This window comes from Balaenoptera ricei, chromosome 17, assembly GCF_028023285.1.
Source record: "Balaenoptera ricei isolate mBalRic1 chromosome 17, mBalRic1.hap2, whole genome shotgun sequence".
NCBI lineage: Eukaryota > Metazoa > Chordata > Mammalia > Artiodactyla > Balaenopteridae > Balaenoptera > Balaenoptera ricei.
This window is the reverse complement of record NC_082655.1, coordinates 55297806-55318162: the sequence shown is the minus strand read 5'-3', so window position 1 is coordinate 55318162 and position 20357 is coordinate 55297806. Positions and strand designations below refer to the sequence as shown.

At 34.9% G+C, this 20357-nt stretch overlaps 1 protein-coding gene across 7 annotated transcripts in view; it reads left to right on the top strand.

Annotated features, from left to right (window-relative positions):
* Window positions 1-20357, top strand: part of RALYL (RALY RNA binding protein like) — an 814820-nt gene that overhangs the window by 102279 nt on the left and 692184 nt on the right. The gene's annotated exons all lie outside the window — the stretch shown is intronic.

Genomic DNA, 20357 nt, shown 5'->3' with positions numbered 1-20357 from the left:
TTGCATGGACATTTGGGTGTATATGGGCAATCTTTGACTTATTCTATCCACACTCTTGCAGAATTAATTAGCTCTGCATTGACTTTGAGTACAATGGGGACATTGGGATTTTGAGACTAGAGAATTATTTTTTAGGTTATTCTTCTAGAGTTAAAGGCATTAATCACAGAAAATTTCTTTTTAGATTTATATTTAAGTAATCTGACATGGATTAATGGTAACATGTGGGATAAATGTAGAAGAAACTTTTACAGTGTTTTCAACCTGGATGCCAGCATCATAGAATACATTTTAATGATCTCTTCTGTACTTTCTATAGTCCTTCCAGTGATACCATTGTCCAGGTAAAAGATGTATTTTTCACTATCATTTTAACTTGGTGGAACTGTCCTTTCACTATCATTTTAACTTGGTGTGACTGGAATGAGAGAGTTCAGCTTTGTCTATCCAAGAAACTTAATAAAAAAAAACAAACAAATCAAACTCACTTGTCTTGAAGAAGATCCACTCTTGCCTCTTTTCAATGAGTTGTTAAAAACAAAACAAAAGCAAAATGTTTTATCTATGTCCAGAAAATGTAGACTTAAGCCCTCTAGTTTTTGATTTGTTAAATATATTGAGTCAGGAACAAATGGCATAAAATAAGTCTTGGCCAGGTTAGAAAAATCACGTCTAAAATAAAAATCAGAAGTGGTTACATTCAAAAGTGGGGTCATATTAAAAGAAAAGTTTACCATAAACATGACATTGTCTTGATACATTGAGACATAATACATCATTTTGGGAAGGTAGAGGTGAACCCATAGTTTTGGTAATGAGGTTCTGCCATAATCACCTGAGGTATGTATTTAGTGAGTGGGGCTATGGATTCTCAGATTCTGGTTGACTAAGGAAAAATGGTTTCCTCTAGTTTACATTCCAAAGTCAACTGCCTTGAAGTCTGTAGACTACAGGCTGGCATCTGATTGCCCCTCCATATAGCACAGTTGATGATGATGCTAAATAAAGCATCCTATGAAAATGTCCTGTCTCTAGAGCACTCCAAGTGCCACTCAATCATGTAAATTCCTGTCCTTCCCAGTGTTTAACTTTATTAACTTTTCTAGTGCGGTCCTCTTTGGTTAGATTCAGATTGATTTTTTTTTCACTTTTAAAAAGGAGTCAACAGTTCTTGCCCTCAAAATTATAGACTGAGCTTAAGAACATAGAAAAGATATTATTTCTTATAAGAAGATAGGCTCAAAACATGATTTTTCTATCTCTAATCAAATTTATTTCACTTGTTGAGAAAGCCAAAAAGAATAACATTATTTATGATGCATTCCAAATTTTACTTGGTTCTGTTTCTTTGGACCAGGAATATATTATCGGCTAAGGAGTACGAAATCAGTATAGAACTCAGATTATTCATGTTTTCTTAGAGTGAACCTCTTAGTTTTACTGCAAAATCCAATACTACAAATATGTAAAGGTGACTTGTCCTTTTTAGCCTCATCCTCCCGTCTTTGCCTTTGATGTTAAGCTTTTGGTCACATGGGCCTTGTTTCAAACTCTCATACTCATTTGTCTCTTTAATCATGCACTCTGCTTCATGGCTTTTGTATTTATTCTTTCCTTTTTCTGGATCATCATGTCCCAGGTGTTTGAATAGCTGCTTCTTCATTTTATTCAGAATTAGGCTCAAATATAATCTCCTTGCCATATATCCCCCTTCACCATGTTTTCTTTTTTCATAACACTTGTCACTGTCTAGAACTGTGCTGGTAGTGTGGTAACCACTAGCCACATACAACTTTTTAAATTTAAATTTGTTAAAACCAAAGGAAATTAAAAGTTCAGTTTCTCAGTCATACTAGCCATATTTCACGTGTTCAAGGGCCAGCTGTAGTTAGTGGCTATCTTATTCTATAGCACAGATCTGGAACTATTAGGTTCAATTATTCCTTTACTCTTTTATTATCTATTTCCTCTCTATGTACACTTCTGTCACCTCTCTTTTTGCCCCTCTCAACTAGAATATAAACCACTGGAAAACTGAGATCTTGTTTATCTTCTTTACTGGTGTTTCTCCAAGCCAGGAACAATTGGTCAAGTAGTGGGTTCTCCTTGAACATTTGCTCAATAAATAAATTAATGAATATTAAAGACTAGAATGAATGGCATTCAGATGTGCTATTCCAGAATAGTGGTCAACATTCGAAGGATGTTTCTCAATATGGAACTGATTTAAACATGAAAAAACTATACTGTATTCATCTAAGTGACAGTGTAAGACCATCCTGGGAAACCTTCTGTAGTTTTTAGAGGTTGTTTGGTTATACTACTCTATTATTAGCGACTTCTCTACATGGATTACAGGAGAATTTTCCCTCAGTCTTCAGTTCTAGGAACAGCTGTACTTCTCCTCAGTAGCTTTTTTTTTTTTTTTTTTAATGTTTTGGACACTACAGTTGAATGTTTTTCACTTATGATGACTGCTATATCCACTGGAGCTAATATGGTTGTTCACGTTTAGAAAATGTGCAAAACTCCAAGGTCCATATATTTTGTCTATAGATACAATCCAGGCTTTATTTTCCTTCCCTTCTTTTTTTCTTTCAGTGAATTTCCTCACTTTTTTCTTCAATTATAGCCTGGCATTAGAAAAATCCTTTTTGCAACAAGTAAAGTATGAATAAATTTATAGGAAGGATAGATAGTAATATTTTATTTCATATCAAGGAAGAGCTTCATTATAACTTTCTATATACTTTAGGGACAGGATAGGATATTTTTAAAGTATATAGAGAGCTAAGTGTTCTAATAGATACTTTTAGAGTGGTTGGGGAATTATTTAAAAATAAGACAAATCTGTAATTATTAGGGAATTTTCAAATTTCTTTAGATGACAAACTCTAAAGAAACAGACCTTATTTCTTTTTAATGGTATTAAACAGCTTCTGATGACAGTTTAAATAGAGCCATAACTATAGCTTCGGCTGATACTGAAAGCAGAAAGTGAGGGCCACCCATTCAGAGTCCATAACACGACTGAGCCGATGACATGCTGTGCCGTGGAGCAGAAATGATGCTCACTGAGAGCCTAGGAGAGCAAGGCCCTCCGCAGACACTAGTCTGAACACTACACCATTTACATTGGATTAAATGCAAGACTGAAACCTACACATGGATTATCGTTAGCTTGTTCATTTGTTTTTATTTGGGGATAATTATACTGTGTGTGTGTGTGTGTGTGTGTGTGTGTGTGAGTAAGTGTATATACGGTTGTTTTAGTCTGCTTATTCTTGGGCTTTTCAAGGTAGAGTTAGTAGATCATAGCAGTTGGCTGTGTCTGATGATCTTTGCAAAGGGTTAATTTGATTATTACATTTTTACGTGAAGCCTACATCACAGAATTACACACAGTGGAAAGCTAGACTATTACTGTTTTATTTTCACAAGTGTTTGAGTGCATATTTGATTCGTTTCAATATTGTTAGAAAATTAATACAGCATTGTTTTTCTGATGATGTTTCCCATTTTAGTCACTATAGAAATGGAGCTAATCATGTCAGCTCATTCAAGGAATATAGCTTCAGGAATGAATGTGGTTTTTTTTTTTCTTTATATTGAAATGGTAGTTTTCTAATAGAGATACTGAGTGTTGTGTATTCAAATATCTTTAAAGGAATACTTAATTCAGAATTGAGTGCAAAGAAGCTGTAGAAGATTATTCACCCATGTAGATACAATTATATCATGGTAGATAATGGATTTGTGTTATTCTTAATGTCTATGCATGGCTACAGCGAGACTAAAGTTGTTTTTATAACTTTTCAGTACATTGAACGAAAGAAAAGTATGGCAGTAGAAAGCATCTGATAAATTAAATGTGACATGTTTTTTATCCATATAAAATGGTTTCTGAGCAGCTGGTAATTGTGAATATTTCAGCAGTCATTTTTGATGTGGAATACTTCTTCTGTGTTCCACACTAATGAGTTGTGAGCTGTACTTCATCAAATTGACAGTTTCCTTACTTTTGTAAATAGGCATGCAATACACCTTGTAAAAGCTGGTAAAAAATACTCAACTCACCTTTTAAGCAAGTAGAGTTTTTTTCTTTTCTCTCTCTTTCTCTCTCTCTCTCTGTTTAACCATCAACTTTTTCTCTAAGGGAAGATAATATAAAGAGGGGCTCACATTCACTAGGTGCTTGATAATTTCCAGCATCATGCTGTGTGCCATAGCATATTCTATCCATTGGACAATTTTTACAGCTCAAATCAACTCAAAGGAAAAAGTGAAACTATGCATTAGCCAAAGTAGTAAATGAGTGCACCAAGAAATTAGAGATAGCTTAAAGTGTTTTGATATGAAATATTTGTCTTTGTTGTTGTTTTTAATATACATTCTTTTTAGAGAATAAAAGATACCTTACATTCCTCCAACTTTTATAAAACTTTATAGAATATTTTTACAACACTCATATTCTTAATAATTCTGTAAAATGGGAAGTTTATGCACTATCCCATTTTAGAGGTGAGGGAAGTTCCATAGAGGTTAGTGTTAGTCACAGAGTGGGACCACAGTGCTGACACTTGTGCTTTAGTATATAGTACTGATTTCCTAAGTGATAGAAAGAAATGCATCTAACTGTACTAGGAACATGGAAGCATGTAGAATAGGAATTATCCAAAAAGAACTAAAAATGTTAAGATCAATTAATCAGGAGGTATATTTTAATAAATCTAAAAGGCTGAAATTAGCTGTGGTGCTGTAATGAATAAAACATCTTGGAACTGATTGAGTGTTATTAGCAATATTAACCCAGCTAATTCTCTGGGGAAACATACAAGATTTCTACTAAAACAAGCACATTAATGTAAACTTTGAGTGGAGATGAAACTTACTGTGCAGCTGCTGCCAGACTTTCAAATCAGCCAGCCCTCTCTGATCTGTTTTATACTCCAGGATTCTGTACAATATTACCCTGAAAAAAGAAGTCCAATGCTAACTAACATATTGTCTCACTGCTAGTCATCTATGTCTTCAGGTAAACTTCCAGTGATAATAATTTAGAATCTCACTACTATAAATAATGATGATACTTAGTGCTCTTATAGAACATTACCATTTTCCAAGGAATGTCATTTTGATGCTTCTGGAAATATGTCAAAATTATTAACCTGAAATCACAAAATAAGAGCCTAGGCATTCTAAATAAAATATATTTTATGCAGGCATAGATGAGCTCACAAATAATTAAGAGATATCCTCAAAGACCATAAGAGCCAAAGAGTGCCACATACCAAAAGAGCACCAAAACTCAGACTGGGTCAGACATGAACTGAAGGTGGGGTTAACCCAGGGCTGAGGGGGAACCTGGGGTCAGTCTCGGTACCAAGGCTTGTGATTTCCCATTTGCCCATGTGAACAAAATTGCAACTTGCTCTACTCCATACATGAGAACCACTGAAAGACGGTAACCTAAATGGACTAGAAAACAGATCCTCTGTCAGCACAGGGCAATGACAATGAAACATTCACTTAGCTGAAATTTACTTTTGGCTCTTCGTAGTCCTGCTAGCAGGAAGACCTAATGCAAATCTGATGCTTCTCCTTGAAATCACGCCTTCACTTTATGAGACAGGTATCATGTCTCTGTTAAGCCTTGCCTTTTCTGGACTAAACATTACCATTTTTTCAAGTATATTTATGTGGCATGATCTTCATTATTACATAATCATGTTAACCTTCCTCTAAATTTGGTTAAACATGCAGGTTAGCATGTAGAAATTCTGAGTTCAAATTCTAGCTCTTTGAATGCAGTTTCCTTGACTCTAAATTTGAGATAATTGTTGCTTGAGATATAAATGAGGTTAGTAGATATGCAGTTCCTTAACACCTGGCACATAGTTAGTGCTTAATATTTCCTTTTTTAAACTGCTGCTTGTTTCGTAAACTGCATCACTTTGTTGTACACCTGAAACTAATACAATGTTGTTAATCAACTATACTCCAATCTAAGATAAACAGTTAAAAAAATGCTGCTTGTCTATAATAAAAATCAGTTTTGCATTTATATACCTATAATCATGTTATGTCAGTGTGGACCAGTAGTAAGGAAAACCATTGTTTAGATATGCTTCACTCATCCTGAAGTGACTACTCAATTCACTATTCAGTAATAATAAATATCAATCACTTGGACGTTGTAGAAGGTAGAGTGTTTGGAATCAGACAGCCTTGGGTTATTGAGCTCCATCTCTTAACACTACCTTCAGTGGGAACCTGGAAAATTCACTTAACATCTTTTTCCTCAGTTTTCCCATGTGTAGACTATAGTAGGCAATAAGAGGTCATAACTTACAGAATTGTAATGAGGATTTAATTAGGTTACATATGTAAAGTGATTAACACAGAGCATGGCACATGGTAAAGAGTAAATGCTATTATTATCATTATCATTATAGAGATAAGAAAAAGTATTTTAATCAAACTGCACTGATAAGTTAAATTCAATATAAACGCGTGCACGCAGACACACACACACACACACACACACACACACACACACACACACTTACACTAAAATTGATCTACTTTACTTTAGAGGAGAACCGAACTGTTACTCAGGAAACCGTTGCTTAGAAAAATTTTAAAAGAAAAAAAACCCATTATAAAGTCAGTTAAATTCACAGTAGCAAAAATTGTTAACAATACCTTGACAGTAAGTGAAGGTACAGAACAGTTTAAAAATACATATCTATAAAACTCCAAAAGCATAGTCATTCCAGGTCATTTAGAATGAGAACAACCAGGCCTACACACGTTAATCGCTGTGAAGGCATCAGCACAGAGATAACAGAGAAATATCTAATACATTTCACAGAAGATGAAAATTAAACCAAAAGCTTTGGTGTTTAAGGCGTGAGTTTCCATTATCTAAAGAAATCAGTGAAGTAGGTGTTTATTTCCAAATGGTGACGGATAAGTCAAGGGTTTCCATAATTGCTTACTGAATAAATAAACATTTGACCTAAGCTTCATATGCCCATTAATCCTTGATGTGCTACAGTGGGACCCAGCTAGCCAAGGTAATGCAGATTCATCTCATGTCACTTCTGCATGCCTGAGTAGTATTTTGTTTAGTCAAGTTGTGCTTTGCTTTGGCTTCCTTTGTTATATCGGTATATTACAGAAAAAAGATATGATCTGGATGGGAAAGTCTGTTGAAGCTGGTGTTTTGTCCTAGCTGTAATCACTATATATAATGTATATCAGATAAGCAGAATCCCAGCAAGGCCTCCAGCTTTTTCTACTGTTCCGAATTTGAAACAAGAGTCACAATGGAAGTATGCAAATCTCTCAAATGCAAAGAAAATCTAAAAAGTGATATAAAATGCTTAACCATTGATCATTTGGTAGACATCATAGAAGTAAAGAATTAAATAAATAATTCTACATTCAAAGTGGATCAGAAATTGACAGCTGTGTGTACTGGCATTAAAGAATAATTTCTATCAAAGGGGTGTATTTTAAAGATTTAGTTCTGTAGGTTACCTCTTAATGAAAATTCATGGGAAAATCCTCTCACAGAAAAGTACAAAGAATATTTACTGTTGATAGCTTTATACTGTTAGCAAGTTATATTCACAGTGGTATGAAATATTAGTTCTGTCAGTTTCTTACAATTTATGGGACTTTTGCAGACCTTCAGCAATGCAGATAAGCATTGCTCTGCTCACTCGGAATATCTGATACATCCTCCTTGCACTTTGAAAAGCAAGCAAAGTACATACATTTATCAATCCTAACATTGATCCCTTTCTACCTAGCTCAGCAAAGAATCATGTAAATAATACAAAATTGAAAAACTGGAAGGCCAAACAGAATAAGCAGTCTTATATTTTATAATTGAAAGGAAGAAATGAGTTAAGTAATTCTACTCTGATTTAAAGTAATTCTTTTTCTTTTCTTAATTCTCCCTCTCTAAAAAAGCTGCATACGAACAGATGACTAACCACAATTGGATATGTTTTCACAATTAAAAATAAGACAGGAACAACTTATATAAAAATTTTAAGATATGGCCCTGAGGTACAGCAATTGGTTTACTGATCATGCTTAGAAAAATCCCCAATGTGTCTAATTTCACATTAAAACAACTAGTACTTCTTAAAATGTTTATCTATCATTAATAATGTGATCTTGTGTAACAAGAATTTCGTTTTTATAATAAAGGCATATGCCACAGTGTGAGGGAAACTTGAAAAGGAACTTACTTCTTCTTTGGTTTATATTTCATAGCAATTGCAACACATGATCTCACAGAGCAGCATATGATTAAGTGTAATACAAATTAACCTATTAAGAAATGCTTGTAATTCTGACAGTTAATCAAGAAAAAACGTGTCTTATTACATAAAAGAAAACTATATTGTTTTTCAAAAGAAATACTCTGTTACCATACTTTTAAATTCTACAATTTTCTCTTTCTATCTTGTTTTAAAAAAAGAGTATTGTATGTAAATTAGGATAACACACTTAAATACTTTCAGGGGCCGGGCAGTGACCTAAGTGAATAAATGACTAAAGTGGGGAATGTGTAAGATTATGGCACCAACCAGATTGTAGTTTGACCAGCATAACACTTGCCTTGTTATATCTACTATTAAAATTATTTGGGAGGCAAAGAGTATATAGTCTTGCTGTGTACTGGGCTAAGTACAGCTACCAACTGGAGCTTCCTGTTTAATGTTACTTAGGAAGATGCTCCCAGAGCCTGTTAGATCAATGGTACCCGTGTGCTTTGCATTAGGAAATATTAGCCTCTTCTCAAAAAGGCAGTTTGGAAAACCATCATCATAGAAGTTAAACAAAATTCTGTTGTATTTAGTAAAAGGTCTCTTCCCGTTCAATCCATAACACTTTATATTTACCCCAATAGTATCTTTTGGATCCATGGGTCTTTTCATGTCTTCTCTAAGTAATTAATGAATTTAATTGGTTGAAATATCACCTTTGAAGTAAAGTCTACTCTTTTTCAATATGACCAATACTGTCTTTTAAAACACTCTCCAGTCTGTCCCTCTCCAGCCCTACTTGTTTCAGCCCTGTTCTTCTTTCTGCTTCCATATTCCAGAATATGGAAACACATTCCTTCACTTATCCAGTAATGGAAATTGAGCACTGACAATAAGCCAGGCCCTGTGCTAGATGCATGTGTTAAATATCAGTGAACCAGAAAGACCCCATCCTACTCTTGGGGATCTTCACAGAGGCTAATGGGGATATTACCTAATAACTATAACTCCAAGGCATGCTATGGGACAGCTCAGGTACCATGCACTGGATGGCGGTTTTCCAGATTGCCTGTTACTACTTTATACCTCTACCTGTTCTTCCCCTCTATGAAGCCTTCTTTCAACCCTCCAACCTGCATTAATTTCTCCTTATTTGGGACCACTGTTGTACCTTCTATGAATTTCTATTATTTCACTTATCCATAATTACTCTGAATGCAGTGGTTTGCCTGCTTGGATGTTTCCACCCTGAACTGAAATTCGTTAAGGACAAGTGCTTGATTTTATCTTCCTCTGTGGTACTTATTCAGTGAGTAATAATAATAAATAAAATATTGCAATAATAATAAGGAATAAAATACTGCAATACCAGTAATAATGAGGAAAAAATACTGCATTGCTTAATTTTTTAAATTATATAAATTAGTATTTAAGCAAGTTGACATCCAGTATCTGACTAGATTTGCCAAATTCAGATGACTGTAAACCTCAGGTGCTTCTATTACTGATGTTAATGACTGACTGACAAGCTAACTTTTCTTTAAACATAATTTTATTTCTACATGTTGATTTTTGTATTATAAATGGTTACTGTTTATCATGAGAGTGTATTTATATTTATAATAGAGAGTTAATAAATATATATTGCATGAATGAATGAATAATTATTCTAATTGTAGAGGAAATTGATAAATGAAAGTTTCTAATGTTTCTTTCAGGCCTGGAATTTTTATGCCAAAATATTGATTTTATTGGAGACTTGAAAATTAATACAGTCTAAAGCTCGAAAGTAAACATGTCAGAATACATGAGTATACACAAATAGAAATTCTGATAATACAGAGTTGATATTTATGAAATATTTATAATAAGCATGTTTACTATTGTAGTATTTTTAGCCCCTCCATCTTGTTATTATTCAGAACTCTAAGCTCTTTACCTCTTTGCTTTGCTGTCCTTCCCATTTCTTTTCCATTTTTACATCTTTCTTGTGCAGATACTGTTCTTGGCCCTTCGGTGCCACCCCATCCATATCAAATCTCTGGTATCTCTAGCCCTTACTGTGCTAAGGTCTCTCCTTCATCCCTTAACCACTGATGACCTTGTTTTCTATCTGCTACTGCTTCATCTGTGATTCCAGGCTTCAGAGGAGCCTGTCCAATCTATCCTCTCTAAGGTGAATACCCTGTCCCTTGCTGATTAGTTAGAATCTCTTCCTATTTAGTTTTTTTTTTTTTTTTTGACATCTTTATTGGAGTGTAATTGCTTTACATTGTTGTGTTAGTTTCTGCTGTATAACAAAGTGAATCAGCTATACGTATACATATATCCCCATATCCCCTCCCTCTTGCATCTTCCTCCCATCCTCCCTATCCCACCCCTCTAGGTGGTCACAAAGCAACGAGCTGATCTCCCTGTGCTATGCGGCTGCTTCCCACTAGCTATCTATTTTACATTTAGTAGTGTATATATGTCCATGACACTCTCTCACTCTGTCCCAGCTTATCCTTCCCCCTCCCTGTGTCCTCAAGTCCATTCTCTACGTGTGCGTCTTTATTCCTGTCCTGCCCCTAGGTTCTTCAGAACCATTTTTTTTTTTTTTTTGTAGATTCCACATATATGTGTTAGCATATGGTATTTATTTTTCTCTTTCTGATTTACTTCACTCTGTATGACAGTCTCTAGGTCCATCCACCTCACCACAAATAACTCAATTTCATTTATTTTTATGGCTGAGTAATATTCTATTGTATATCTGTGCCACATCTTTATCCATTCATCTGTCCTATTTATTTTTAATCTAACCCATCCTTCATATTTTCTCTAAAACTACTTTTTACCTATAGGTTCATCTTGGTTCTAATCCAGGCAATGGCATAGGCTCCTATTGTCTATTTTCTGAGCAGAAAAAATAAAGTATGCATAAACTGCATCTGAATATTTTAGTCTTCTATTCATTTGTGTTGCTTAGCTTTGATTGGAATTGGCAACTCTAGCTTCTCTGCAGAGCGTTAGTGTCTGCAGCTTTGCCTCTTAGGCTCTGCTGACAAAAATCACTTTTTAAAAAAAATTTATTGGAGTATAGTTGCTTTACAATGTTGTGTTAGTTTCTACTGTACAACAAAGTGAATCAACTATACATATACATGTATCCCCTCTTTTTTGGATTTCCTTCCCATTTAGGTCACCACAGAGCATTGAGTAGAGTTCCCTGTGCTATACAATAGTTTCTAATTAGTTATCTATTTTATACATAGTATCAGTAGTGTATATATGTCAATCCCAATCTCCCAATTCATCCCACCCCCTTTGAGTAAAGATCTTACAATTTGGTACCTTTGTGCCAGGCCATCTTGTGAAATGCTGTGACTTTTCCTGAGATCAGGTTTGTTGTTTGAAGCTATGACTGAGCTTGAAATTGTCTTGCATACATTTTTTCCTTCATCCTCTGTTTACCATTGCTTCATTTCAGTTCACCTTGCAAGAACTCATTGAATGTCCCACTGACATCCATTCCTCTCAGGCTGTTTTGCAGCTAGATTGCCATGAACATCACTTTATAAAGCTGGTTATTTTACCCAGTCAGTTGTCCATTTAATGTACAGAAGTGTCTGGATAGAACCGAGCAAATCATTGCACAATGCCAGACAATTAAACCACCAGGAACTGTTACTGCTTTATCGACCTTGAACATTTTTTCTGGAGTTCAGAATAACAAGAAAACTATGTTCCAGCAGCTTCTCAAAAGCATTCAATTTATATGTTTAATCCAATCCTACAAATATTTATTGAGAACCAACTTTCTTACAGGTTCCAGGTCTATGATAGAAGGTTTGTGGTGTGTGTGTGTGTGTGTGTGTGTGTATGTAAATTAACATGAGAGAAGTGGAGAGTTCTGACATTCGTGGTCCACTCACCTATGGTTAAAGTAGCCCTCACCTGCAGGCTGAGTTTGGCCCTGTTCTTCAGGCAACGCTTACACAGACTGGACAGGGAAGAGCAGCCAAACACCACTGGTTTAGATTTGCTGCTCTACGCCTTGAGATCACTGTCTCTGAGATTAGTGTCTTGGCACCCCCAGGTCCAGGAAGCAACCATTCAGACACCATATTTGCTGACTTCTCCTGGGTTTGCCTTCTTATCTAAGTTTTGTCATATTTTCAGACCACACCTAGAACCAGGGCCTAAAACCCATTTTATTTGGTTAAGATCCCAGGTACCCAATTTAGCATTTACACCTGCCTCTATCTGGGGCTATGTCCACAGATTAGGTGATTCACCCAGAATACTCAGCTATTGTCCCTTTCTCGTCTGTATAACAACAGCCTATACTGACAACTGTGCTAAGCACTTTACATAGATTATATCCAATTCTTACAATAATATTATGTATTACAGTTTAAAAAATTGAAAAAGTAGAAGAGCTGAGATCCAAACCCACATCAGTCTCTAACTTAATTTGGGGTACCATAAGCCCCCTAGAACTTCTGTTGCTGCATCCTTTGGAGCAGATTGGACACCTTTCCTCAGCAGGTCAATCATGTGTAGTTATCTGAGCTTTAGATTCTTGAGTCTGCCTTCATATTTTTTCTCCCCACCGCTCAATCTTGCATCCAATCAGTATCAGTCATTGCTCTTAATTGCAATCAATGGATACAGACTTTAAATAGCAAAGGTATTAATTATAAGGTATTTGGTAGCTCAGAGAATTGGTGGGCATCCTGGAGAACCAGGCTTGAGGCTAAGTCTTCAGGAGATAAGCTTACAAGCATGTCACAAGAGCATTAGCCCCGTAGCTACTTGTGCAGTAAGATGGAGGAATGCCTACCATCCCAATGAGGTTAAGTCTGGGCCAAGAATTGACCTTGCATCATTTGGGTCATTATTGTCCCTGATGCTGTTACCAGGAATAGTCGTAGGCCACTGTAAAACCCCCAAACCTCCAACAGAATTAGGAGCTTCTTCCTCACATTATTCCCATCCAAATGCAAGTGTCTCAATTTCTGCAATTGATTTCTGGAGCCTCAATCACACACCTCCAACTCAATTTAAGGGAATTTGGGAATATCAATTTGACCTTTGAATGAGAATGGAGAAACTCATATTTTGAAAATTTGTTCAAGCACCAAAGGGCTTTTCAAAAGACAGTGTGCAGCCCTGTGTATGGCCAATGCCCACCACAGTTGGTTAGCCCTATAACTTAATTAGCCCTGTATACTCTCCATTGCCAAATACCTCCTTCAGTCGACCAATTCACAGGCCCCAAATGCCAACTGTAATAACATTTAATAACATTTGCTGTACAGAAGTAGAACTATGAAAAAGCAGTTGGAATTGAGTGCTATTTGCAAAGCTTTTTCTAAAATGAAGAAATTGTTTCCTAGTATTTGCCCATGATTTCAAGTTTTACATTTATTTTCTTGGGTTTATAATATTCTGAAATCTATATTGTCCCTGGTTTACCCAATACTATACTGGTCTGCCTGGGGTCCCCAAGTTGAAATAAGTAAGTCAGTAAGCAAGCATGCAAGCAAATAAGTAAGTAAAAACAAGTCATGGGTACATTGTTCCAGGATCAGGGCGCTATAGTACACTTCACAAAGGGACATTAATCAGAGTGCTGCACCATTTACAGTGACAAGTGGCCCCTCCTCATTATCACTGCGACAATACTGCCAAATAACAAAACACAAATAAAACTCCCTAGAGGAAAATGGCTACAAATAATTAGGGGCAAGGAGTTTTGTGGTGACTGAAATGCTATAATTAGAAGGGAGGATTGGAGCACTATTTGATGGAGAGGGATCGATAGAAGAGTTATTTTCTCTGCTCACAAGAGCTTTTTCAGCTATCTTTGTTCAGTGGTAAAATGGAGTTATTTTAGAGTAGAAAATGACCCTGGGCTTTTAAGGACCTGGGACCACCTTGGGATGGGGAGGGGGCCTGATGGGGCTGGGAGGTTGTGTTATAGCATGGATTTTTGCAATCATGTTGTTAATAGCAAAACAAGTTATCAAAAACAATAGTGATAAATAATTTATTCCCTTCTGTTTGTTCTGGATTACTCTTCATTTGAACATTAGAAATCATACAATATTACTTTAAGTGAAATGCTTGTTTATGGTACCCAATTAAAACCAGTTCAATACTGAATAATAATTTACTGTCACTTTGGATCTGATTACCTAGATATTTTGTTTAGAATGTTCTAAACTGATCAATAACTAAGAGGAAACTTAAACTCTGAATTCATTTTCCCATATTCCTTTTCCGAAAGTGAACACGATATTGCATACTTATATTCACATGGTTTATTCCTCAGGCTATTTCTTACTGTGGTTTCTTTTGAATGTATATTTTGTATTTGGGTATCCATTTTGTGATTAACTCTATTATTTGTACTTAGCATTACAGAATCCCATGAACAGAGGGACTTTTCCACCTCTCAGGGATGACTTGAATTTCTTTCTACTGCTTTGCTGGCCAGTGGGTAATTGACTTGCATCTACAATATCCCTAGAAAGTGGCCACCTCGCTGTTCTTGAATATAGCCCATCTTTGGACTGTGCTCTCTGACGAACTGTCCTGTTATTAATCTGTAATTTTTCTCTTGGCAGTGTCTTCTCATTTGTCCTAGTTAGTTCTCTTAAGATTAGTAATTTTTGTTTCTGTTTTTGCTCTTTATCTGTGGCATAATATGGTTGCTCCGCAACTTTATTGGAGGGTATATAAAGTGCTTGTTATGCAGTAGATCTTGAAATGCACATTGTGCTTATATATTTGTAATAATAAATCTTTTGGCATTTTAACACATTGGTTATATTTTCAATTTACTTAAGAAAAAAAAAAAGAATTTAAGTTTATAGAGACTGAATGGGATGGGAGTGAGAGTTTGCAAAGTGACATAGAGAAGTTAATTTCACAGCATACAATAATTGTTAATTTTTCCATGGAGATATATACCTGTAAGCCTGACTTTTACCCTGCCATGGAGAGGGAGCTGCAGAGACTTTAAGGCAAGCTGATTAAGAATGCTCCTCATTTAAGAAATTTTTATCCACCAATATCTCTTTAATTTAATTCTTGCTTTGTTAGTGGAGATATTAGAAAGTTTTCTTTTTCTTTTAATTTGCTATTCCAGTGCTAGTAATACAAATCCCCCTGTACTAAGTCCAGAGGAGAAGATCCCCCTTGTTTTTGCTTTACCTGGTTCTTTCTTTGGTTATACTCTTCAGGAATTCAGAACCTTTGAAAAACTGAGACCCCTTCAACAAGTTGCTGGGTTTTTAAATTTTATTATATCCCCCTCATTTATATAAAGTGAACCAGAATTAATGAGGAATAATAAATGAAAAAGGAAAGCTAATCAATAGGAGATACAGAAATTATAAACACCGAGAAGAAATAAATCTTTAAAAATCCCAATAGACAGAGTTCAAATAAAATTAGGACATTTGAAAGGCCAGTTGATATGTTTTTGTGATACCTGTGGGTAGGTACCGCTTTGATTCCCATTTTATAAAAGAGGAAACTGAGGATCAGACAGTTTAAATACTTTCCTCACAGCCGCAGGACTAGCAGGTGATTGAGACTAGACAATTGGATTAAATATGGAAATAGGCTGCGTTTAAAACCTGCTAGTGAAATGGAAAGGGAACTAATACCCATTGAATGTAAACTATATGACAAGTCATCTGCTGTCATTTGATGCTCAATTATTTCTCATTACAACAATATGGATTAGATTTTATCATCTCCATTCGGAAGACAATGAAACACAAGCTTGGAGGGATTAAGCCGTTTTCCTACACTGCCCATTTGGGCAGCTAGAATTTGACCATTGAGCTCTGACTGCAAAACCTATGACTTTTCTACTCTACAAAAGAATTGCAAACTCGTTTAAAGCCAGAAAATAACTTTATTTGAATATAAATACCAAATTCTGGGCCTTCATAGAGATGTTTTTCCTGTCATCACTACTCCAATGAGTCGTTTAACATACTGTCTTGATTATATGTGTACATGTTCCATCTAGATTTTATGCCCCTATGGGACAGGACTTGTGTTTTCGTAATTTTTGTATCTCACACAGACACATACTGCAGCAGTATTCCCAATGCACCCCTTCTTTTACATTTTTTTCAATCATAAACATATAAACTTACAGTTTCATGAAATCTATCCCTCCACTTAAATAGATTCCAGCTGTGGCAATGTTGATAATGTCCCTGTAGCTTGAACTTTCATCAAATTTCTACTTTTAGAAATGCAAATTTGCAATTAATCAATGAATCACTCAGAAAGTAAGATTCACTCTTTGGTCATAGGGCATACAGAGGTTTGTTATAAGGTATGAGACTGAACATTGACTGAATTTCTAACTTATGAAAAACATTTCAACCACCTAAAAAGAGGTTTGTGAGAATTTGTTACAGGACTGGGAGTTGTTCTCTGAGTGACGTTAACAGTGCTGAGTAAATTTTTTAATAAAGTCTTCTAAAATGAAATATAAATATTTTCATTCATATTTGATAGTGCCATAAAATATCTTTGTTCCTCTTTGAAACCTATTATATTACAAAATAATTACTTTATGTAAGAGGTTTTCAGTTTTCAAACACATATATTTGTTATTAAATATTCTAGGATAGTTTTTGAGAGTCTGAAGTTATTGCCAATTACTAACCATGGAAAACTGCTTTTTTTGTAGGTCTTTGTTTCCATGCCTGAGGCAATTACCATTAAAACATTTTTTCATATGGCCCCTTTTTATCAGGATTTTTTTCAAGCTTTATTGAGGTATAATTGGCAAAATTGTGTGATATTTAAAGTGTACAATGTGACGATTTGATATATGTCTACATTGTGAAAGGATTCCCCCCCCATTGAGTTAATTAAGATATCCATCACCTCACTTTTTTTCCTTTTATTTGGTGAGAATATTCAAGTTCTACTATCTTAGCAAATTTCATTTATACAATACAGTGTTATCAACTATAGTCATCATGTTATATTGATACATTAGATCCTCAGATCTTATTCATCTTATAAGTGAAAGTTTGTACCCTTTTGCCACTGTCTCCTATTTCCTCCACCTCCATCCTCTGGCAACCACTTTTCTACAGTTTCTTAATGTTTCTATGAGTTCAGCATTTCTTTAATATCCCAAATGTAAGTGATATCACACAGTGTTTTTCTTTTTCATTTTGGCTTATTTTTTCACTTAGCATAATGCCTTTTAGATTCATCCATATTGTTGCAAATGACAGGATTTCCTTCTTTTTTAAGGCTGAATATCTATGTGTCTATATCTATATCTATTTACTTGCCTACCTACCTACCTACCTACCTGTATCTTATATTTTCTTTATCTATTCATCTGTCAAGTGACACTTAGGTTGTTTCCATGCCTTGGATATTGTGAATAATGCTGCTGTGAACATGGGAGTATGTATAACTCTTTCAGGTAATGATTTCATTTCCTTTAGATATATACCAAGAAGTGAGATTGTTGGATCATATGGCAGTGTTATTTTTCATTTCTTAAGGAACCTCCATACTGTTTTCTATAGTGACTGTATGCATTTATGTTCCCACCAGCAATATACAAGGTTTTCCCTCTCTCCATGTTCTCGCTAGCATTTATCTTGTCTTTTTGATAATAGATGTCCTAACAGATGTGAGGTGCTATCTCATTGTGGTTTTGATTTGTAATTCCTTTATGATTAGTGATGTTGAGCACCTTGTCATGTGCATGTTGGTCACTTGTTTGTCTTCTTTAGAAAAAATGTCTATTTAGATCCTATTGGGTCTAACCAAATTGGGTTATTTGTTTTTTTGTTGTTGTTGTTTGTTTGTTTTTTATTACTGAGATTTATGAGTTCCTTGTAAATTTTGGATATTAACCACTTAATGGATATGTGATTTACAAATATTTCCTCCCATCCCACTAGTTGTCTTTTCATTTGTCAAAGGTTTCTTTTGCTGTGTAGAAGCTTTTTAGTTTGATGTAGTCCCACTTGTTTATTTTTGTTTTTTGCTGCTTTTGCTTCTGGTATCAAATCCAAAAAATCATTGCCAAGACCAGTGTCAAGGAGCTTACCCTCTATGTTTTCTTTTAGGAGTTTTATTATTTCAGGTCTTACGTTCAAGTCTTTAAACCACTTTAAGTTGATTTTTGTGTATGGTATAAGATGATGCCCATTTCCACTCTTTTTCATCCAACTATCTAGTTTTCCCATCATCATTTATTGAAGAGACAGTCCTTCCCCATTGTGTATTCTTGGCTCCTTTGTCATAAATTAATTGACCATATATGTATGAGTTTAGTTCTGGGCTCTATATTCTGTTCCATTGATCTATGTTTGTTTTTATGCCAGTACCACAGTGTTTTGATTACTATGGCATTGTAATATAGTTTGAAATCAGCAAGTTTGATGTCTCCAACTTTGTTATTTTTTCTCAAGATTACTTTGGCTTTCAGGATTTGTTGTTGGTGGTGGTGGTGGTTCCATACAAATTTTAGGATTGCTTTTCCTATTTCTGTGAAAATGATGTTGGAATTTGATGAAGATTGCCTTGAATCTGTAGATTGCTTTGGGTTATATGAACATTTTAACAGTATTTATTCCTCCCATCCATGAACATGGGATATCTTTCCATTTATTTGTGTCATCTTCTATTTAGTTCATTAATGTCTTATAGTTTTCAGGGTACAGATCCTTCTCCTTGGTTAAATTTATTCCTAAGTGTTTTATTTATTTTGATGCTATTGTAAGTGGGATTATTTTCTTAATTTCTCTTTCTGATAGTTACTTGTTGGTGTATAGGAGCACAACTGATTTTTGTTGATTTTGTACCCTGCAAATTGACTTAAATCACTTGTTAGTTCTAACAGTTTTTTGATGGAGTCTTTAGTGTTTTCTGTATTTAAGATAATGTCATGTGCCAGCAGTGACCCAGTACTGGAAGTCCTAGTTGGACAAGAAAAAGAAATAAAAGGCATCAATTGGAAGTAAAGGAGAGTAAAAGTGGCAAGAGCAGGTATCATTGTCTTGTTCCTGATTTTAGAAGAAAAGTTTTCAGCTTCTCATCATTGAGTATGATGTTAGCTGTGGCCTTGTCATACATGGTCTTTGTTATGTTGAAGTATGTTCCCCCTATAATCACTTTGTTGAAAGCGTTTATCATGAATTGGTGTTGAATTTTGTAAAATGCTTTTTTTTTACATCTATTGAGATGACTGTATGATTTTTTGCCTTCATTTTGTTAATGTGGTGTATCACATTAATTGATTTGTGGATGTTGAACTTTCTTTGCATCCCTGAAATACATCCCACTTAATCATGGTGTATGATCCTTCTAATATATTGTTGCATTTGGTTTGACAATAATATTTCATTGAGGAATTTGTGTCTATGTTCATCAGGGATATTGGCCTATACTTTTATTTTCCTTGTAGTGTCCCTATCTAGCCTTGGTATCAGGATAATTTTGGTCTCATAAAATGAATTTGGAAGTATTCCTTTCTCTTCTGATTTTTGGAAGAGGTTGAGAAGGATTGGTATTAATTCCTCTTTAAATGTTTGGGAGAATTCACCAGTGAAACCATCTAATTATGGAATTTTTGTTGTTGGGAGATTTTTGATTACAGATTCAATGTCTTTATTAGTAATTGATCTGTTTATATTTTCTATTTATTGTTGATTCAGCCTTGTGAGGTTGTATGCTTCAAGGAATGTATCCATTTCTTCTAGGTTTTCAGTTTTTTGGCAGATACTTGTTGGTTGTTCAGTTTTTTGGCAGATACTTGTTCACAGTAGTCTCTTATGATTCTTTGTATTTGTGTGGTATCAGTTGTAATGCCTCCTCTTTCATTTATAGTTTTATTTCTTTGCATTCTCCCTGTTTTTTTTTTTTTTTTTTTTTTTTCTTGGTAGGTTTAGCTAAAGGTCTGTTGTTTACCTTAAAAAAAAAAAAAACTCTTAGTTTCATTAATCTTTTCTCTTGCCATTTTGGTCTCTATTTCATTTAGTTCTGCTCTGATCTTTGTTATTTCACATGGCCCTT